We start from the raw sequence: 23,966 nt of genomic DNA, 5'->3' as shown, positions 1-23,966 counted from the left end.
AAATGTGAGCAAATTAAGAAGCCAGAGAGAGGAGTAATGGGTTCTGCTTTCTGCTGTGGCACTGATTCACAGTAGAATACCACCACATATGCCTGATACCACATGCAGCCATTTCTTCTGCAAAACAGGTCTTTAAATTCTCACACATATTATTCTACGCCTGGGTAGGTATGATAGGCATGATAGTATTTTCTTACTTGACTGTGGCTTCATGAAGATGTGTTGAAGTTCAGTGCTGGCATGGATGAAAGTTACCCTTGGAATATAAAATAATGTTTAAATTTCAACCAGTTAATGCACATATTTAGACATGCTCAGCTAATTACTTCCAGTCCTTATCAGTTCCATCGGTGAATAAAAAATATTCTGTAAGACAGTATCAGGACATGAAAGAATGGAAAATACTGTAAGAAAATAATTTTCATCAAGAAAATATGAACAAATTATTTCTGCACCCAAGCGATCTGTTGATAAAATATAATCAGGTAGAATCCTTGGCTTGAGCATTGACATCTGCCTCAGTACAGCTTATTTTTATTAAAGTCAGTGAGGTTTCTTATGGGTGGACCACAAAACCTATTTAAAGCCCCTTGAAAGTAGCTGAGGACTACTCTTTAGAGAATTTGAAACATCTGCTGGTGGTATTCTTGGAAGAGAGAAGATTCATTCAACTTTCAATTTGTAAATCCTACTACATGGAAAAAGTTTATCAACCTTTAGAATACATTCTCATATTGACATTTGGTTGTATTTCTTTGAGCAGTTTCCCTCCTATTTTTCAAAATAATACACAGAATTACAATTAAAATTACAAATTGCTTTTTGTAATATATTTGTCATTGATACGAGTTCTAGGATGGCATTAGGAAACACAGAACATTGCACAAAGACTTGATTTATCTTTAATATGCTATGTATCCATTAGTTATATAATTTGAATTACTATCAATATAGTATTATTCCATTACCCAGCAAGGGAGCTGTCAGGAACACATGAGCAGATTGCTGAATTTTTCTTTGGCATTTCCAGTATTTAGCATAATCATTCAAAAAAGCACTACAGACGACAAGCAAATAGATTCATGTCAGTCAAGGCAGGGAGAAAATAGAGAAGATGCTTCTCTAGTAATACATTAAAGTACAGATAAATGAACACAAGCCTTTGAAGCATTGACACTGTATATATGCACCAACTTCCCCGAAATTGATCTCTGTGTGAGACCGATGGCAGGGGGTCATGACAGAAATTTTGTTGATATGATGTTTGAAGAACTCCAGTTTTGATCTGGTTTCATTTCTGTTGATTAGACCATTAAATAGTTTATGTTTCAACACTTTGCATGCAAATTATGACCAAAATTGTGATATTTCTTGCTTTGACAAAGTGTATCATGTCACTATTAGACTCTCAGACAAGCCAATGTGTGATGTACAGGCACTACTGAGAAGAGCATAATTCGTAGCAAACTTAGAAATGTTCATGCATGTGGCTAATTTTCTGTCACAAGTGGCCCTCCTGAGGCCAATGAAGCTATTCTCATCAGCAAAGTTAAACATGCACAAAAATGTAAGTGGCAACAGGGATCCAAGCTGCGCTTAGATTCAGACAAGAATTGAAAGGGGCTTGGGATAAGTTTAGGACACAGGTATCAAAAGGTATCAAGGTCCCTAGTCAGAAATAGTTTTGGAATTCCATTTCTGAATTTCAACTCAGAAATGTATTTGCAACACTGAGTACATCCTTTGTGTTGTCTCTACATCCTCAAAGAAAACATTTAGCAAGGCTGTTATAAAGATAAATAACATGATTTTTAAAAACACAGAGGAGAAAGAGAAGGGAGTGCTCTTTCCATCATACAAGAGGGAATAAGACTTTTTAAAGTGTTCTCTGTGGTGGAGACAGACTTTCCTGATTTTGGAGGGAGGAGAAGAGGGAGAATCAGAGGACTTCTACACCTTCAACAAACCACTGCAGCATATGCATGCCTCAGTGTGGGATCCTATCTATTTATTACATAGCTAAGAAAATGTGAGCATGTGAAGAATAAATTGCAAGCCTTAAATTATGCTTAGAGACCCTAAATTAGCAAAATCAAACTTGAATATAGCTCCAGATATGGATCACATGGCTGGCTTATCATTGTAGTTCACATCAGAGCAACTCCACTGAAATAAATCAGTAAGACCAGTGCATATAAAAAGGCAGTCAGATGTGATCTACCACTCGCTTCTGCCATGCCCACCTGCAGAATTAGGTCAATGTTTGTATTAGTGGAAAACATCTAGGTGGATGTAGTCTACCATGATTTATACTAGCATGTAGACATTTACCAAAAAATTCAGGATAGATACTTTATTCTCTTGAAAAAATTCAATCTTCATTCTTGCCATAAAATATTTTGGTAGCTGAAAGTCTTGGCAAAAGCAAGGGTAACTGATAAAAACTAAATTTAAAAACTTAAAAAGTCTTTTAGTACAGGAAGAAACTAGTATTATTCTCCTCCAGAGAATTCAGCATTTTTGGATAGAATTAGATTTAAAAATTGATATTTAGAAGAAAGAGACAAATCAGGAACATATAGCCCTTCTTAATATAAGTGTTTAGTTATTTGTCAGTGAGCTTTCCAGTTTAATGAAGAATTATGTCAGCCAGTTCATCTTGTTCACGTGTAACTACAGAAAAATAGAGGTGGAATGGATTGGAATGGGGTGGAATGGGCAGTGTAATTCATCTTCCTGCTCTGTAGTACAAAAAGGTCCACCAACATCATTCATGACAAAAATAAGGCATCCTTTTCTTAAAATCACCTTCTACTGAAAACCTTTGAACAGTGTCACGTGGATACAGTGGCACAGAGGAAAGTAGGGAATTCATGAAAAGGCATCAAGAAGACCACAAAGAAGTGAGCAGCAGAATTTTTCACCTGAAAGTGAGAACGGGCTGTGACCCCTGGTTGTAACCTCTCATGAGAAGAAAGGAACTGATTACAAACATTGTGGTAATTCTCTCTGTGAAGAAATTAATATTTTCAATGCAAAGCATTGCATGAGGGCAAATGATCCAGAAAGAACTCAAATTTCCAAAAACTTGGAGGAGTGCTGTTTTGTATATCTATTTTCTTTGCAGATTTCTAGCCATTCTTTTCTTCTTAATTGTAATACATATCATACTTGCTTCAGTTTAACCTGACGCTTCTTATTTCATTCATGCTTTCAGTCTTCTGATGAGGATTCTCACTCCTTGGTTCATTTTGATTGGACTTCATGTTTTACAACCACAGACATGCAGCATACACTTGCTCCTGTTTTTTGTATAGTTATTAATGTCAGTGAGCATGTATTTTCTTGGCCGGGTTGTCTGAGCATGTAATGAAACTGTTTCAATACATGTACCACTTTTGTCCCAGTTGAAAAGCATATTTTCTTGTCCTAGCAGTCCAATGTGATTTGTTCTTGAAACACCTCTTTTTTTTCTCATTATCTGTTAATTTTTACGCATGCTTTGATTATTTATTCCAGAATTTTCAAGATATTTAGTTGACCAGAGCCAAAGCTCTGGCTCTTCTTTTTCAACTTCTTCAGAGATTATATCTGGACTTTCCCTTCTTTCACAAACCTATGCAAGAGCCACAGTTCTTCATATCACCAACTCTCTGTCCTGAAAGTGCCTTTACCTGCTCTCAGGCTCTTATAACTCATAAACAAACTGATAAACAATTTGAAAATATCTTACAGAAACTAACCCAAAGACCTGAACTTTTTCTCCAAAATCTAGCCTGGCTTTGTACTCTTTTAACTACTGTGCTATTTATATAAGTTGAGTGTTTATAGTTAATCTTTCAAAAAGATATCAACCACTTCAGACTTCTTTCCTCCACCCATCCATCCATTGTTGAATAGCTAGAAAAAGTATTTTGTCTTTCTGTTAATACTTCAGATACTTTAAAATTAATTATTTTTAGCTTTTCTTAGCCTTTCTCTTTGCACACCCTTTCATATCCTTCCATTTTTTCTTTGCATACTACAACCACTTAAAATTGCTCTTTAAATTCAGCTTTCAAATCTGATTTTGTTTCTGATTCATCTGCACTTTCACTTTTTCCCTGTGAGGCCATTGCAGAGCTGTTGGTACAGTTAGATTAGTTTTCTATTACTTTTCCATTGCTACTCTCACTGGGACAGTTAGCATCTGCAGTTCTGGTGTTAACTACTTCCTGGAACAGTTTCCCAGGATCTGGTCTATCCAGCAGCTTCACTCGTGAAGAATACAAGCTGAAAGTCATCTTTTTTTTTTTTTTTTATATTTTAAAATTTCTCCATCCTTTTCTCACTTGACACATATAAGACCATATCCAGAAGTGGAGGAAAACCAAGGCTATTTTACTTCTGATTCTGGATGGGGAAATGTTTCCTCATTGTATTCATGAATGGGGAGAAATATTTTAATTCTTTTCAGTATTCTAGAAGCAGATAAGCATGAAAGCATTTTCAACATTAAAAGAAAGAATGAAACACATAGTGAATATTTGCCTAAAATGACTGAAGTTTCAGCACTGAAAATTTATTTAGTATTTCAACCAAATTAAATATTCCTGTCAATAATAATGCTTTATGTAAGTATGAGATAAGAGCTCATTTTGGTAAATGTGTCACCTCTCACAAATTGCTGTCAAATTTTAAACTTTTCATGTATCTGAAATGTGCATGAAAAATTATCCTCAAGAACACATGGAAGGAAAACTGAATTTTATGCTAGTTCAATTATAATAGTAGAAGTTCTTACAGATCTGGCACTTTTGGGAGGTTTAGATCTTTTAGGGTGACATGCTAACATACAAGATTTGATATTCACTTTTTGTTCATTGGGAGACAGAGGCTGAATGACACTACAAGTGTTCGATGTGGTGACTTAAGCACAAAGTATTTTATTCATAAAACACCTAGATTCTCTGATGACAATGCTAAAAAGATCTATTTTTCCCTTTTTTTTTGGTTTTTGACAATCTTCTTTTCACAGTCTCTTGTGAAATTAATATTTTTTTTTACCTACACTGTAAAACTTTGGACTAGTATTCTATTCACAAAGCTCCATTTCTGTAATGGATTGTAAAAATTCTCCTAGCACCAGCTGATGTACTCCACTTAAGTAGGAAAACTGTTGATAGTTTGTATTGCTCAGAGTACTGCAGATATAAGCAAAGTATGATTTTATGAGGCTACAAACAAACAAACAACCCCCCCCCCCCCAAAATAATAAAGTTTCTAAATATTCCAAACAGTCGTCAGAATATCTGTTTATGTTCCAGTGTGACATGCATGACTCTGGGATGTGCCCTGTATGGTTTTCTGTTCTCTCTTAATAGCAAAGAAACAGGATAAAATAATATCCTTCTTAGACTTCCACCAAGCGATAGGAGGAAGAATTTGAGAAACAGAGAGTTATTTTTCTTCAGAGATGCTCAACTATATTACACCAGGTCATAATTAAATCAGTCAAGAGTGATATCTCTGGAACACCCATTTTATGTCAGACTGGTATTAATCATCTCCAAGGTGATCCCAGTTTCTATGGGAACTATGATATTTGTTTATGTTCCTAGCACTGGCTGGTCGCCTAAGTTTGGCAGCCTCCTTATAGTAATCCAGCAGATTAGAATGTTAAGTCTCCGTCATGAATTTTTCATTACTGCTGTCAGCATGACACTGTCCTTTATAGAAGTAATTACTAATTAATAAATCCCACTCTATGTTCAGATGGGAAAGGTTGCCTATGCTAAACCTGCCCTTTTGTAACCAAGCTGTTTAAACCCTTTTCAATTTTGTCAAGCAAAGAAAGCCCATTTTTTCACTGTCTAAGCTCTTTAAAAAATGTGTAAACTCCTCACCATTTGTTTTTTTTCCATGACTTTTAGAAATGCTTTCCTGCTTCAATTGATATCTTTCCTGTGTGGAGATGCCATGCTTTGCTTCCTTTTTTGTTTTGATAGAACGGAAGCAGACAGACCTTATAAAGTCAGTTCTACTTGATTCATACAGGAAATCTGGTCTCCCTTCTCTGTGAAGCAACATAAACTCTCAAAGACACCTTCACTGTCATGGCAAAGTACAGAGCTATCACAGTACCTGGTGTCCTCATGCTCTTTTCCTACAAAGATATGCTTATCATAAAGAAGTTGCCCCTTCTCTTCTTATTGTAATTTCTTTTTTTTTTTTTCTTTAAAGGGCCTGTTTCAGCATTCATACCTAAAGCTTACTCAAGCCTTTATTTTGATCTGAGACAAGAACATAAGCTCAGGGGGCTCACTATGGAGACTTTTGCAAGAATGGGCCCAATCAACAGGTGAAGGGTTAAGCCTCAAGGAGTGGAGGTATCAGCCAAGGATCCACTGTCATCGTTCATCAATCCTCCAAGCACAGAAAACCCCAGAGTTCACTGGTCACTTCAGGTTGGAAACTTCCTTTGAGAGTTAGGGAACAAAACTGTTATCCTGATTTTGCTGTTATTCAGGCAAAGAAAAAAGTTTCCAAGGCTGTTCAAAAAAAACAAAATAACCCAAAACAAACAACTAACCAGGAGCTTTTTAGACATTACAAGTTCCACAAATTCAGTAGGAATCACTGCAAATGTTTACTTCAACTTTTTAGTGTCACAGAAAAAACCCATGATCATTTACAATTTCAGAGACACAAGGGAAATAGCTGACAAAAATATTGGTCACAAAGCTTTTACTTCATTTGTAAAACCCAATAAATAAACGCAGAGTTCTGAGAATATTGTTCCTTTGCATATCATAGAGAACAGATATAAATTATTACCAAAACCTCAGATTTGTTATCAAGAGTAGATAATGTTAAGGAGTTTGTAAGTAGATAATTTATGTTTCTGCAATTATGTCTGCCACATTTTATGGGGGTTGTTCTTTACTCCTATCAAGTATTCATCAGAAAGATTATTTATACTGTAAAACATTCACAATTGTAATCTTCATTTTTTGTTGGTTTTTTTTTCCTACTAAAATACTTAATCAAAACAAGTTTGATTTAACTTTCCCTTTTACTTGGAGAAGGACCTTTCCAAAAATGAAAAAAAAAAAAAGCAATAGTGCCACAAGCAGGGCCTTAATCCGAGGTTCCTGGCCTAGTCTTATAGCTAGTCTAATGTTATGCAATACTGCACTTCACTTAGCTGTAATAAGAATTTTTGACATTCTTAATTTGGAAAGGGAAAGCATCCTCATAGTCACAATTCTTAAAACTTTGTGCTACCAACAGCTCAGCCCTTAGTTGCATGTAGCAAAGAAATGCCAAAGGTTTGTACCAAAGTATTCTCAACATCAGTACTTCAGTCCAGTCATAGCTGCTCTAAACTTAGATACAGTATGTGAGTCAGACATGTAGATATGATCAAGCTAGAATTAATTAAGATCTGTTGTGTTTTAACCCCAGACAGCAACTAAGCACCACTCAGCTGCACTCTGCGTGATCCTTAGTAACACAAAGCATGCCACAAATCAAAGCAAATGTTAAAAAGAAAAACAAACTTGTTTTCAAGTTTCTTTCAGTGGATGCCACAGCATACCAATTAGAAATTTGTCTTACTCTGCTCAGCCTACCATATTTTATGCATGTGTTCAGTAAAATACTCACAGAGTTTCAAAACTCATTTAAGAGGATATCTTTCCTCATGAAAAATAAAAAGCCTATTACATGAATAACGAGGCAACCGAAATTAACTCTTGTTCCTTAGAGGAGTACCAGCTCTGTCTGGTTTAGAGGGACTCATGGAAGAAAGGTAATCCTGGTGTCACAACTCTTTTAAAATTCATGTGGCCCACAGGGTGTGACCACTCTCTGCACACCATTCATACAAAGTACCCTTATGAAACACAACCTTTTCCTGGCACCTCTTCAGGGAAAGAAGCAGTCGTGAAGGGATGACACCTAAGCTGCTTAATCCTTTCATAATGAGTTTGCTTTGTGTGAAGTAGATGAGATGAAAAGGTCTTCAGAGCTGTCTACCAGCCTCACAGGTATGGCCAAACTCCAGCACAAGGACCTGGCAAGTGTGCCTTGCTTCTCAGAACAAGCACCTTTAAAGACAACAGGGCAGTTCAGCCTCTCCATGCAGCCACACTTTCTTTCCCCTGCCATCAACAGAGATTGTCAGCTTGTCTTTGTGTAGCTCACGAAATGGACACAGCAGTTTCCAGCATCACATCAACAGCAAAACAAGAGCTGTGTGAAAACTATTAACTTCAGTATAGATATTTGAAATCTGCTCTCAAGGCTAATGTAGAAATAGGAGGCAAATACTTGTAAAAAAAGCTTAGACGGATGCATAAATGTTTGTGAGTTACTCTTCTTCATAAATGCCAGTACCTCCACATATAGAAAAGCTCATGTATGAATGAGATTATTTAGTATTTGTTTTTCATTGCTCTTCTGTTTAATAAGTTTCTGTCACTGGGGCAGTCAACAAAGGAAATATTATGAAATATGGGGCTTCTAAAGGCATCTCAGTGGTAAATGGTTTGACTGACATGAGAATCTCTCATGCACTTTATTAAGAATGCCAGCTCAGAGGAGCATTCAAATGCTATTCAAGTGCATATTCAAGTGCAAATTCAAATTCAAGTGCTATTGCACAACAACAAGCGATGCAAAGGAAAGCCAGGTTTCAAACTCCACTTTGGATCCAAACACAGAGGTACAAACAGAATTTAATTGGGATTAGACCACTTTTAGATTAGTAATGGCTAATATCTGCCAAATATCTGCCTACCATAAGCTTGAGTATTTCTGTGGGTATTTCTTTCCCAAATCAATATTTTACAGTAAAATCATACAATTTGAAACAACTAGTATACCTTATTGCAGGAAAATGATTTTAAAGATAAAAGCTGAAAAACTGGGAAAAGAAACTGGAATATTACTTAAAAACTAGCAGAAAGCCTGTAAGAAGTATTTGCTTTAGTACAGGACTTTTAGTGGGAGGAGGAGAAGGAGTTAAGATTTAGTTATGATTTATTTCTGTTCATGACAGAAAACCAACTTCAGATTTGATTTTTAATTGTGCTTCTATCACCCAGGAACTAAAAAGATAGATGGATATGTCATTTCACTTCTGCAAGTGAAACTGTGCCAAAAAAGTACTAGATGGAAAATTAAACTCACCACAAGCAACCATACTGTAATAAAAATGAAAACATTAAATCTTCTGCATATGCAGTAAGATAGCCCAGATATCAGTCTTTTGTTCTGATTCCTTTCCTCCACAAGGATTGTTTACTGTTCTCAGCAAAGTCCAGCATTACATTACAATGAATGTCAGTTTGATAAAGCAGAAAAATTAAACCAAAGACAGCCTGGTGAATTCAACTCTTTGCTTCACCTCAGGCGAGGTGCTCACCCCAGGATGTGCCTAAAAGGTCCCCAGCTCCTCATGCAACCTCCTAGACAGCCATGTTTGCATTAATTGATTAATTAAGATACACATAATACTCTGTAACAATATGAAGCTGCAACAGATTTGCAACCTGTGAAGTACCTCTGCGGGTGAACAGGTCATGTTTCAACATCAGCAATTTTTAAGATTCACTTGAACTAAGGCAAAACATGAGGTTGGATCTATGTCCCACATCCTTGCATCTTGGGAGGAGGAAAGGGCTAGTCAAATTTTATTGTAGAAAGACTTGTGCAAGGACTTCCAGTTTTTAGAACAGTAGTATGCTGCTGTTGGAGGAAAGAACTCCAAGAACTGGTCAAATAAAATTATCAAAATGAATTTCCTTACTGAATGTAGTGTATAGGTTTAAGGCAAATATTGGCCTTATGTATACAGGCTTATAGCTTAAGGTTGTACCCCAATCATCAAACACAGATAGCTAATTAATATTGCACTTTTTTTTCAGTAAAGGCATAACTAGATGCAGCAATGAAAGATGCAGGTCACAGCTAGAGAAATGTGTTTCCACTGTCACCATAGTAGTGTATGTCACTCTAAGTTGTAGTAAAATATGCAGTACCATGACCTGAATACAGTCTATCACTACTGTCTCACTACTCTCACAGATGGATAAACCCAATGTGTTAGGTGGACAGAACTCTAACCCCAGTGCTATTCTCAGTGGTTACATTATCAGATATGCTCTGACTTGTAATTAGTTTTAAATTCTCACACTGTCTAATTATGAAGAGTAGTTTCCCAAGTTTCCCTTCCTTATGAGCAGAGAGAAATAGGTTCCTCCAGAAGGTTGGAGGTGTTTTAGATGTGCTCGTTCAGTTACTATAGAGATTCTTTTTTTCATTGAATTATTAAATATAAGGAGGCATTGGGCAACTTAACCTCACTTTTAAGTTTGTTTCAAGCATAGCTAATATATGTCTGTATGTTTATGTGGAAGAGAAAGGAAAAGGTTTCACTTTCCATTGCACAACTAAGTCACAGCAGTTTTGTATGACAATGGGTGTTAACTAACTTCTGTAACCATCAGCAGGAGTTCCTGATTTAAGAGGAAACAGAAAACTTGTGAATGTTTGCCCCAAAAAGTAACCTCCAAATTTGTCTTTTCTAACCACTTTGGATCATCTGCAAAGAGATGGGCACAAATATTGGTCAGTTGGGATCCAAGTCTTACTTTCATCATTATAATATGACTTTTTTTATTTCACACATTTCAGCATTCTTATGACAGAGCTATGTTCAGGGATGATAGAATAAACGTCAGGCTGAATGCTGCTAATAAGGGAATGTGGTCGGTGATAGCAATACAGTAATGGCAAAGATCATTGAGAGAATTAATTAGCATAATGGTTTGCTTTTTCTTTTAATTGCTTTTCATTTTACTGAGAGATTGAGGGTCTGTTTTCCACTCAAATTTTTCACAATTGGTGGGTGTAAACTTCTGTCAGAAGTTAGTACTTTCCTATAGCCCTCAAACCAAAGTAGGCAATAGAACATTAGGTCTAGCATTTCTAATTAGAACTCTAATTACAGAAAACCTTTTTGCCCCAGACCAGCAAGAAACTGTTCCTAATGCTTAATGGGGGTAGTGCTCCCACCAATCAACATTCTGGTACAGTATTCATTTATCTGAAGGAGTCCATTGCTGCATACCACCCACTGTCTACTGTTACCCCCATGTAACTTGAGTGGCAAAAATCTGTCCAGCACTTTATAATCCTTCCAGCTTTCTTTAAAATTCTGCCTCAGCATGCTGCTTTTCATTTTGTAATAAGTATGTTATCAAGAATAAACTAATATCAGAAGCAACAGGGAGCCTCAGCTGCAAGCCAGCAAATTCCAGTGTGCTTTATACCACCACACAGACTCACAGAATAATTTAGGTTGGGAAAGGCTTCTGAGATCATCAAGCCAAACCATTAAATCAGCACTGCAAATTCCATCCCTAAACCAAGTTCCCAAGTGCCACATCTATGTGTCTTTTAAGTTCCTTCAAGACTGGTGACTCCACCAGTCCTCCAGGCAGCCCATTCCAATTCTTGACAAGCCTCTCAGTGAGGAAACTTCTTAATATTCAATTTAAACTTCTCCTGGCACAGCTGGAAACCATTTCCTCTTGTCATAGAATCACAGAACCAGAGAATATGATGAGCTGGAAGGGAGCCGTCAGGATCATCGACTCCAGCTCCTAGCTCTGCACAGGACACCCCAAGCATTACACCATGTACCTGAGAGCATTGTCCAAACACTTCTTGAACTCTGCCAGGCTTGAAGCTGTCACCACTGCCCTGGAGAGTCTGTTCCAGTGCTTGACCACCCTCTGGGTGAAAAACTTTTTCCTGATATCTAACCTAAACCACCCCTGGCTCAGCATCGTGCTGTTTCCTTGAGTCCTCTCACTGGTCACCAGAGAGTGGAGACCAGTGCTTCCTCTGTTATATATACCTTCAGTATATTAATTTTTCTTGCCTCCTTATACTTTTTTCTCCCAAGTAAGTTCAATATAAAAAAATGTCTTTACCTCACTCTCTTAGTTGTATATTGCTTCATTACTATTTGTCTATCTTACAGCCTGAGATGCTGCTGGTAGCTGATACTGCTCACAGTTAAATACTATATAGTAAATACCCAGAAGAAAGAAAGAGAAATGGAACAAAATTAAATAAATACACAGAACATAAAACTAAATGCCCTAAAAAGGAATAGCTTGTGCTGTATGGGCAGGAGGGAGACCAGGTAAGGTGCCTCATGATGCTTTCTTCTCCCCATTGAATTTTTCCTCCTCTAATTACCTGAAGAAACAATATAGCCCTACCGGAAAGAAAAATATTGGCAAACAGCATTGCTAACCAGTGTTTTCTCCACTTTATATGTTTCTTTAACCTGATATAAAAGAATTTTTAATTCACCTTTATGAAAGACTAAAAGAGAAAGCACTATTTCTCAGCACAAAATAACGGAGTTTCCTGGCTTTGGGAAATTGCATAGAGCTGGCCAGGAAAGAAATGTATCTTCCCAGCACAAGAGACTCTGTAGCAACCAGCGTGTGTGTGACAATTTTATGTTCTTCATGCACAATATTTGAATGTATGTGAACTGTACCAAGCTCATGCTACCTCTTCCATGAGCATAAAAACAGAAGACCATATTCTTGCTGATTGCACCAGCCTGTAATATTGATCAGGAATGGACCTAAAAAATTTTTGCACAAGAGTAGAAATGTCATTAATTCTACCTTTGCTATTCACAGGTACTATGGCTAAAGACTCAGAGTAAATCTTTGTTTGCAGAGCGAAAACCTGCTCTTGCAGAGCTTATGTTCAAATTCCAGAGCACAACTGAAACACTAAAATTTAACTAAGACCTATTTTTTTAAGGTATTTAGGTTCCTGTCTCTCCTTACTGCCTTTTAAACTAGAGTGAACCCTGTAAATTTGGCTTCAACCACATACAGGCAATTTTGCTTATATGACATCAGATCTGCAAGCACATTTCCAGTGGTATGTCTCTAAATTCCAGCTGTGTTCCCAGAGGCTCAGTAATGTAGAATAGCTTCTGATAAAAAGTGCTGATAAAATGGAAAATATGCCATTGCAGTTCTGCTGTAGCACTTGCACATCAAACACCCTTCCATGGGCTAAGAACAGATCTCTGGCCTCTGCAGTGAATAACAAAAGTATAGCCCCAAGACTTTGTCTTATCAGCATAAATCTTAGTGTCTGAGTCACTTAAAACCTCATGTTCAAACAGACTGCAGAAGCGGTACAAAATATTATTTGAGAAAACACAGAGCAAGAGAGGAATAAAACAGTTTTTCTTTTTGCTTGAGAGCAGCAGTCAGAGTGCTATAGATGCTGTCTAGTCAGAGTTAGGAAAATTGGCAATGAGGGCCAGCAATTAGATGGTAGATCAGTGTGTACATCCAGTTAAGCTCTAAGGTGACTGCTTGAGAAGCCCCTACAAACACTGAAGAACAGCAGAGAGAGGGAGTCTGAGAAAGGAACCCAGTGGCTCCATTCCTAAAAGACAGAAAGGCAATTTGCCATGGGAACGGCTGATCAATCTGCTATCAAGTCGGGTGTCTGTATTGTTCCTCACCCAGATCGATTATAGGGCCTTTTAAGAGATTTCTACCTTAACTGACAGGCTGAAGGTGGTTTCTCCCCTGAGGATTTTAGGACCTTACCAGAATTGCTCGCTTGCCTTAGTCATGAGAACAAGATGTCAAAGGTATGCCTATGCTTAACAGAAAACCACTGTCCTTTTTAAGAGGTGGAAGTAGTCTTCCTTCTGATCTTTCAGTCTTCCGTTCATTTACAAATAATAACTAGGCTTTGCTCTCTTTCTAATGACTTTTGTTCTGCAATCTGCAGGAGAATCAGTCTCAAGTAGGTGACTGCAGAGAACACCACCCTGAGGTGGGGATATGGTTTCTGGGTCCTGGAAGAGCCTGTGAGCCCCAGAGGGGTCTGCCAGAGAGGAAAGCAGCCTCCATTCTGTGCCTCACTTTGGGCTGTGTTTCCTGTTACACTCCCCAAATGATGATGGTAGACTCCTTCTGTAAATAGTGCTTTCTTGTGTTTTATATTTGTAGGGAAAAGCAAAATACAAGTGCAGGGAATATCAAAATACAAGTGTACTTATCCTGCATCTTCTTACATAAGAGCCATTCTTTCCAGTGATGGTTGTCCAGAGCCAGCATGTACATTATCCTCTCTGCTCCAGGGTCTCTCAACTATTTATCCAATCTATGTGATGTCTGTGTGGTGTTGTTTTCTCTGTCCATGGGGGGTTTAAAGGATCTGCTCCAGCCTGCAAGGAGGGATGGCAATCTCTGTGGGTAAAAATGTATTTTTAGCCATCAAGCAGCAGTTGCTTAGGAGCCTTCCTATCTCAAGTGTGAAGGACAGCCAGATTTCAGGGCAGTGTAGACAAAAATGCCAGTGAATGCATCTATTTAGGAGTTCTTACTTCATTTGCCTCAGCCTCCAGCCACCAGCACCAGCTAATGCAGGCATTTGACTTGTGAGCTAGGAAAGAAGCAGAACAGACCCTCTTGTTTCCTCAGGATGGGGCCCTTTGCAGGCTGGCATGCTTGTATACAGCTGGTGTATACATAATGCATCAAGAATGCATTATGGCAGCCTCCACACAGTTGGCCCCAGACAGAATATATCCCATAAATATGAGTCCACAGGGTTCCTGCAGGTTCCTGCATACCTGGCAGTGTTAAATCAAATATTGAGACACTTTATTTGAAAGCCTGGTGAGTGAAGGGTCTGTAGCTACTAAATGTGTGTCTGCTGATCACTGGTGTTATGTAAATAATCCTTATACCTCGGAGCAAAATGTTTTTCCTTTTTCCTATCTCACAACTCAAATATCCCCTTTTGACATTGCTTTGTTGCGAAAAGAGGTTTAATAAACAAATTATCAAGAAGACAAAGAAAGAGAATGAGAATACCTTACATATCTAGGAAATTGGCTTCTTTCACCCTCTTCTTTTCTTCTGCTCTTTGTTTTGATCTGACACCCACTGAATTAAATGGTTCTTAGTACAGGATTCCTGCCAAATCCTGCCATCAGTCACTTCTGAGGAAGGAAGCAGATCATTCTGAAATCCAATCCTGAAATAAATACCACTTTTTTCTCCCCATCTCTACACAAAAACTACAGAAACTATGCTTTGAGATCAAATTTCTCTTTTTTCTGCTCTGTCTTCCATGTTCTTCTGTAAGAACAGTGAAAAAAACAGCACAAAAAAGAGTTATTATAGTAGGGAATATATCCAGATACACCTAAAATCATTTGATTAATTAAGGTGGCATAAATTCATTCACCCACTGGCCAGCTCCATATGTAGCCACAAGACAGATTCAGACTCACTCCTGGGATACCTATAACCTGTATCAGATTCACATCAGATGAATATTTATGTTTACTTTTTGTGCACATGGCTCTACAAGGAGCTAACCTGTCATGAGCTTTTATAGCTACTCCAATTCTCTGCAGGCCCAGGTCATCAAAATGAAGTTCAAAAAAATCAAGTCTCCCTTGAAGAAAATTCAGGTATTTTACAAATAACTTCTTACATTGAAAAAATTAAGCTTTTCTCCATCATTTTCTTCCATGTGACTATGTAGAATGTGCTCAAGCAATATTTGCAGGAGTTTTGATAGGACAGAAGGTAAAGAACAAGAGGATTTTCTAGGGTTTGTTTTCTCCTCCTGTGAGAATATCTATTCCCACAAAGAGCAAGAAAATTAGCCTCCAAATAGTGCAAGATTTACAATCAAACCATGACAATTGGCAATATGGTTACGGCAAACAGTTCTTTGGCACCTACTGCTTTCCAGGACTTTTTACAGCAGTTCTCAACCCCACACTTCCCAAAATGCACAATTTCCAATTCTCTACTGGGTCACTGTCTTTGACAGAGCCCCTTTAGGTCTATTCTGGGCCAGCTTGTACCCCTCCTGTGGAGAGTCACTCCTCTGACAGCTTTCTTGCTTGCCCAGCAACCTGTCCAGTTTCTTGTCACCAGACTCCTACCCGATTCATAATCTAGGGCAGCCAAGACCTCAGGCACTTCTGCTATCTCTGGACTTGAAATCATCTCCTGATGCTGATTTTTTTTCAGGCTAAGCTTCTGCAGTAGTCTGTGGTATCTTTGCTGATTCCCCAGGCTTACTGGGTGGGAAAGATGTAGTTCATCACAGAGTAGTTATCCCTGAGGTTTGTCACCAAACTTCTGGGTTACAAGGACTGGGAAGAGAACTATCCTACCTTCCTTTTCGCCTCAGTTGCCTGCTTTCCCTCTTGAGGAATGCTGCTTAACTTTAAGTTAAAAAAATGAACATTTTTTGCAATTGGTCAGTCTGTTCATTTTTCCATATACTTCTGATCCTGTCTGGCAGCTTTCCCTCCATTTTCCCTGGCAGTCTCCCCACACAACAAGCATCTCACTCCTTGGCTGGCTGCTGCAGAACTTCATGTCCAACTCCATTTGTTACCTGCTGAGGCATTTATAGAAAAATGTGTACTGAATGTGGCTGAATGAAGAGGATGTGAGAGACCAGAGAAGCACAGCTTCTGTGCTCAGGCAAGAAAGGAGGAAAGCAAAAAATGCTAAGTAGCCCTTTATTTAACAGCTTTGCATGGAACCAAAACCAGAAATTCACCTCAATTCTTTTCTCTTTCAAAACAAGCATTTCTCAAAACGTTCACTTTCCAGTTACTCCATTTTGGTATTTTATCACTTGTTTCTCTTACTTTCACTCTTATCCAATATTTTACTATTGTCTTGTTTACATGAAAGAAGTGAAGAAGAATAAATATATTGAATGTTTATTAGAAGGAAGCAAAGATCATTCCACCAAATAGGAAACCCATTACTGAAGGGACGAGCCTCCTTCTGCATCCTGATATATATCCAGAGCTGTGGTCACACTCAGAACAATCCTGTAATTTTTTATTTTTCTGTTCAGTCTCTTTTATATTTATAATTAAGGCTTGATGATGAAATTGAAGTCAGATTCCAGACCCTGCCCTGCACTCCCAAGGCTTTACCTGGAGGAGAGAAACTGTTCTGCCACCACCTTCCTCATAACTATTATCAACTCAGTTGTTAGCTGGGTTTTTCTTTCAGGAAATCAGATTGTTCCAGGGAGATATCCGTAAGGGGCCTAAACACTAAGCAGATTGTTTTCCATCCCACATACAACATTTAAAGCAAGAAAACAGGAGAAAATTAACTGAAGGGACTTCTGTCCTTTTAATACGAAATGTGGGTAATGCCCTGATGTTTACACATAAGATGTTTGGTTTGGTGGGGCTTTTTGTTTGTTTTGGTATTTTTTTTCTTTAGAAAGATTGCCAATAACATCAGCTCTTAAGTTTATGAGTGTTCATTGTAATACAATTCTATGAACCCTACAGAAACAATCTAGTTTAACTTTCTAGAAGTGCTACAAAGATTTCTTCCTATATTCATTCCTCTAAAAGCAAACAGAACTTATATTTGGGATTCTACAAAAAGACCTTCAACAGGAACTAGTATGTTTTCAAGCATGCATTGTATTTGAATGGCACCTTTACAAGGATATCTGCAGCCTGAGGCTCGTGGTATCTATTGTGAAGTGCAGGCTATGAAGGATAAGCAGAGATTCTGGAACAGATGTAGAATGACATGGAAAATAAATTAACTCAGCCATTCTTGCAATGGAAAGGCTTTACTGCAAGGAGTGTGCCAGACACACTGCTCTGAGTTTTATGCCATGCCCCTGATATTGTTGCACTGCCTTAAGTACCTGTTAAATCCTTCCTTCCCCATGAGCAACTAAGGATGACACTGTTCCTACTGAAAACATCCACAGTTTGAAAGTGATGGACAGAGTCAGAAGGAAAAGACAGTTAATTTAAGCACAAAAATTGGAATGGCAAGTGTCTGAAACAGGAAGGATTTAGGCAATCTGCTGGGCAAATGTTTCCCTCTCGTTTTCTTGTCTGTTAGAGCCAACCTTTCACTGTGATGGGAAATACAGAAAGGTGACAGGGTGAAGAGAAAAAGAAATACAAACCTCAATTCTGACCAACAGAACACTGAAATTTTGTTAACAGATTAAATTCTGTTATATCCAACCATATATATGCTGTGGATGTTCATATACTTTTCAATATGTTATTTATGTTCCTTGGAGAAAGCAAATGTTGTTTTCCTTTGAGATAACATTGCAGCAGTTATATATGTCCTTTGTCAGTATTACTTGAGTAGGAGAGAAAACAGATGGTTCCTCCACACTGAAAAAGGCATGTAACTACATTCTGAGATTTAGGATGATACCCACAGCCTGGAGTAACAAAAGAATCCTGAAGGAATATATTGCAAATTGAGCTATGCTGAGTCAGAGAGACAAGATTAAGTGGAAACTTTATGATAATTTCAGGGTCTGCAGCCTGCTAGTCCTGTTGGTATTGCCTTTTCTGATACTGTTCAGCTTTTCCCATGTTATTAGGCAGAAGTCCAGAAACTGACATTTTCTGCCATTCTACTGGAAACGAATGTCATTTTAAGACAGATGAACCAGCTGTAGTATCAGCTACTGGATCTGCAGGAGATACAGCTGACTACATGAAGACCTATACCCAATACTGATGTAAACCTTATTATACAAAACACAGACATGGAGTCATGTCTCATGGAGACATGGAGACCTTCTTTCACCTTTGTGAAGGTCTCAGTGTCCCTAGGATGATAAAACATTAGTCCTTACAACTTAGCAGCATATATGAAATAACTAAAGGGTCTTCAATCAGTTTTAGACTCTTGCTTATCACACTCACATTACCACTAACTTCAGTTATTAAGGTTTTTTCCTACTATTAGAGAGGCATTAAAACAAATAGATCACTTCAGCTGGATTTGTATTCTGGTGCTACTTTTTTTAAATAGAGCAGATGCTAAATGATGAACAGATATGGAGAAGACAACACCTTTATGAAGAGATACTGCCATTTTAACTCTTCTGGCCAGCTCCAAAAATTTAAAAAGAAACATGCTTCAAGCAGTTGTATGCAGGAAGGAGGGGGCCAGCACACATGTCTGCAACAGGTTCTGTTCTGTAAAAAGAAAAATGAGAAAAATCCTTGTCCATATAATTTATCCATTCTCCAAAATGACATGTAGTTAGTTCTGTCAGATGGTGGTATTTTTGTCTTTCCACTATACCAAACTTATTCAGGATTCATTGAAGAGTGTGTTTTTTGACAAGAAGCGTAAGTCTTTCAAAAACCATTTTCATTCAAGTTCTGTGGCAGAGTTTCATCTCAGAGAAGCCAGTTTTAAAAGCTAAACAACTTTTACTCCTCTGTGGCGTAATTTGCTTCTACAACCTTGAAAATGTAAGACAAAAGACTACACTGTCTTAAGGGGAAAAATGAGGAAAGGTAATGACAACACGACTATGTTTGTCCTCCACATGTCTGCAGCTTTTAAGTGACTTATAACTTACATATTTATCCTAGGAGCTACTCATTCAGAAAGAAACTAATGTGTAGGCAATAAAAGCAAAGCTCTTCACTAAACCAGGGCCTGGGCTCCTTAGGAGGACATTCAGGTAAATATTTTTGCAGGTTATGGCTGAGCTTTCTGAACACCTAGAAATGATCCATCATCCTTGTCATAGTACTCAGCCTGGGTGATTTAAGTAGCTACAGAGAATCCGTCAGCTTCAGCATACTGAATTTTCCCCTTCAAGAAAGCCAGTGCTCTCTTCACATCTCACTGTGCTCAGGTTTTAAATAACACAAATCCTTTCTGTCTCCCACTGCATATTTCTTTATTCCAAACCTATATTTTATTGAATATAAAAGCTTTTCTTAGACAGATAACAAAGAAATGCAACCTGAATGCAAGGCAAATTTTCTTTTCTGTAGGTACTAACTGGGAAATTAATGTCAGCTGGACTACATGATCTCTGTATGTGTTTGTCAGGAGTACTCAAATGTTGCTTATCCAGGCATCTGGGTGAGAGTGCTTTTCAGTGTTGATATCACTAAAAGCAAATGTGAAAAATATCCTTGCAAATAAGGTTATCTATGGCTAATTAATTATTTGTCCGGTTCAGTGAAAAGCAGTCTTCTTTTTCCCAAACCAAGTTTACAACCATGATCCAGGCCAGTGTACTCCCTGTCACAAAGCTTTGCAAGCCTCATACCTCTCCCGTCTCTGATGAAGCTTATACCTTATCCCTATGAGAGACTTTTCATCTGCATTTGAAAAGTAAGGACTATGCCTGAAGCTTATAAGTGGCTATCTTTTAAGTAAATCCTAGCTTTTATTTTGCAAAGCATTGTTTTCTTACAATGCATTTAAATGCCTTTCAAGCTGCCTACACCTACATATGCTTGCAAAGACAAGGTATCAACACATCTTAAAGTTAGTGTTTCTTTTCTGTGATGTGCATTCCTGATGTCAAGGAAGGGAAGAAGGGAAAGCAGTGCGATTGCATGGAATTTACTGCTTATGTTGATAAATATTCGCTCTGTAAGAAGTCTCAGCCACTGATCTTCTCAGAGATCTGACTCAAAGAGGCTGCAAAACTGTGCTGGGAAGTCCAATGGCAGCCAGTACACAGGTTTGAGTTCCAAGATGTCAAAACAAAAGGATGATTTCTTGTTGCATGGAGAACTTAGAAACATGTATCTCAATGATGTTTTAGACCCCATATTAAAGAGTTCATGTCTTCATAGGGTTTTTCTTACTTTTTATTAATTATGTGTGTGATGGTTTTGCTCCTCCCCTGCTTATGCCATAGCCACTAGTGAGGGTTGTGATGGCTGCATCCAGCTTACTCTGGACTTCAGGGATGGATGGCAGCACAGCAGACAGGGAATGTCTGGAACAGTAACCCAGACATCTTCCTGGCATGCAAATACAACTGGAAGTCAGTCATCTTAATCCATAAATAGAGGACATCCCAGGGCCTGTTAAGCTCTCCTATATGGCTGCACACCAAGATCTCCCCGTGAGTAGGGACGCCCCTGCAGGTTACTTCTTGAGGCTGGCAGATTCTCAGCCACAACAGATTCTTGGTAAGAGATGCCAATCTTTGAAATATTTGCTAAGGTGATACCAAAGGACTGGTTGTGAAAATAGTGTCCTTCAGACACAAACTGTTAACCAGTTCTGGATCTCGTTGTACCTAAACTTCCCTCTGAGAAGGAGCTTGGAACACAAAGAGGCCCTCCTTGTACTCATCAGGAGGGCCCCCTGACAGATTTGCCTGACCCTGTCTCAGCAGTAAATAATCAAACGTACCTCACCATTGATTTTTTTAAACCAGAGTCAGCTTTACTATCAAATTTTGTTAAATCACTGGTTTATATCAATAAACACATTGCTACTTACCTATTCCCTCTACTTACATATGCCCTCGTATGAGGAAAGGACTTCACTCCATCTGCAACAGAGTGTGATAAGAACAGAAATATGTTTGTGATAGACTTTCCAAGTCTGTTGCCAGCAAAAGATCTCTTCTTGATTCAGTGCACTAACGTATTAATTTTTCTGAGCTTCTCCAAGAATGATAAAATTAGAGATGCCACCTTGTTTCTAAAAGTCAGAGAATTTAATAACATAGTAGCCTGAATTTCCCAAGACTCTGTTTGGTAATATTTTAGGCTGCACAGTCCCAGACTCGGACTTAGGATGCTAGACTCCATTTACGGTTCTTTAATCTCATTAATAAATTTCACACTTTATGAGTTTCTGCTTTAATGATTTATATTGTCCTTACTTCCACCGAGGCAGGAACAAATAAAGGCAGCCCATCATTTTGGACACACATATCTTCCTCTCCCCGCTCCCTTTGCACCCTGCTGCTTTTCTCTGATGAGCAACAAAAGCAGAATATTCTGAAGAAGATCAGCTTTCAGATCTAATAACAAACATTGTGTGTGTATACATATATGACTATGTCTGTAAATTCACATGCATATATGATCTAGCACATGATTCAAATTAAGTAATTTAGTTTACAAAAATAAACTTTTCAGTATATTCTGGAAGTCAGTAAGACATAGAAGGGCTCAGGGATACATTTTTTTTCATCTGCCTTAGGTCTGGAAAGCTGCTTATAACGCAAACTAATTAAGATCTGCAGATCTCTGAGGAGAAAGTAACTGACTATTATAAACACACAGTCATTAAAAAGCACCCAAGCCTACCTTTAGCAACAGAATGGAAGCTGAATAAATGGCTTACTAATAATACACATCAAGAAAAGTTTCTGCTCTCTTCTCTTTTCAGGAAGAGATTTTGATTTCTGCAAATGGTGTGCTTATTCACAGACAATCACCAAGACACTGGACACTTGAAAAATGAGGAGAGTAAATACAGACAGAGAGGTATTCCATAGATTCACAAGGCTTTATTACCATAATGGATATTAGAAGCTACAGCCTGTTATGTTTCTAAAAACTATTAGTCTATTAATGCTGTCCAAAATCTCAATTCATCTGAGTCACTGTGATATTACAAAGAGGGTGAGTTGCACGAACAGTTGAGGCCCATCTGTTCCCTGGCAGTATGGGATATAGGTGAAACTGCAAATATCAGAGAGTTGTTAATGACTTCCAAAAAATGCCCTAACCTGTCCTACCTGCAAAAGGAAAGTGCAGAGTAAAATGAGGTATTAAGATAAAGCATGGAAAACCTTGCAAAAAACTGTCAGTCTTAGTTAACAGTGAGATAGGTAACAATGCCGTAAGAATAAAAGCATTAATTTAAAAATTCAGTGGAAAAGAAAGATGTGTAGTTTCCTCCTTAGCAGAATAATCAGGACTGTTTTCTGTGATAATAAGCAAGAACCCTCCATTTCAGTGTTAGTTATAAGGCATATGGATTTACAAAGTATAGTTTAATGAGAATCTAATGTCCATTTTATTAATTCCTAACCCCTCCTAATCTATTGTATTCATCTGGCTCCTCTACACAAGAATCAAAGGGTGCTGCCATGTAATGAAGTTATAAATCTAATTCTCTTCCTAGTCCTCATAAAGAGATAATAAAGAACACTTGTTTGCTAGACACAATATGCTCACATCATATATCAGACTGCTTCCTGATGTTAAAAAGATAGTGAATTCTCTGTGGGTGCCAGATGAGTTTAACTGTATTGTACCCTCTGTGTGATAGAAGGTGATCTTCATATTTTTCATTCATGTATTTTTATTTGAGTCAATGAAGAACATAGAAAAATTAGTGATTGCAGTAAGAAAGTAATCACAACAATAATTGGAGCAACATTCCTTTAAGGGGGAATAAAACACGACTAAATTTATATTTCTGAAAAATGGTAAAAAAAAATGTACCCTGGAAAGTGTTAGGTGAAGTGCTTCTGTACAGTGATATCAAAATTGCATTTATGAAAGCCTATCAGTGAAAATACATGTTTAACCGACTCAGAAATGAACTTTTGTGACAGTACTATGGAAACTATACAGGTTATTACTGAAAATATTATATTCCATTAAGTCTCCATAGTAACATTATACTTTCATCTTGGATGACAGTTCTGGCTCACTGTTTTCAGAATTACATTGGACAAATATTTTAAACTTCCAGACAATCAAGATAAATAGGTAAATGCACAGGAATATTTTTTCCTGTCGTGACTGAATGAAAAAGTCAACCATCTCTAATCAAGATAAATATTGTCTTTACCTAGAATTTTACCTTCACTTTGTTTAATTTTACTTTCACTTTGTTTGGAACTTAATTTCCCAGAAAAAAAAAACACTGCAAGCAAATGGTATTTGTGACAACTGGGCAGATATCCCCAGGTACAAGAGCCAAAAGGTCTCTACCACAAACAATCACTGTAGCAAATACCAATCAACTCTTGTTAATCACTGCATGTGCTGTAGACAAGATGCTCCTTGAAACTCGTGCTCATGAGCTGATCCAATTAACTTCAAATAAAAAGGGTAAAATTATAGTGGA

The sequence above is a fragment of the Prinia subflava genome, chromosome 2 (assembly GCF_021018805.1).
Source record: "Prinia subflava isolate CZ2003 ecotype Zambia chromosome 2, Cam_Psub_1.2, whole genome shotgun sequence".
NCBI classification, from domain to species: domain Eukaryota; kingdom Metazoa; phylum Chordata; class Aves; order Passeriformes; family Cisticolidae; genus Prinia; species Prinia subflava.
This window is presented reverse-complemented; position numbering follows the sequence as displayed.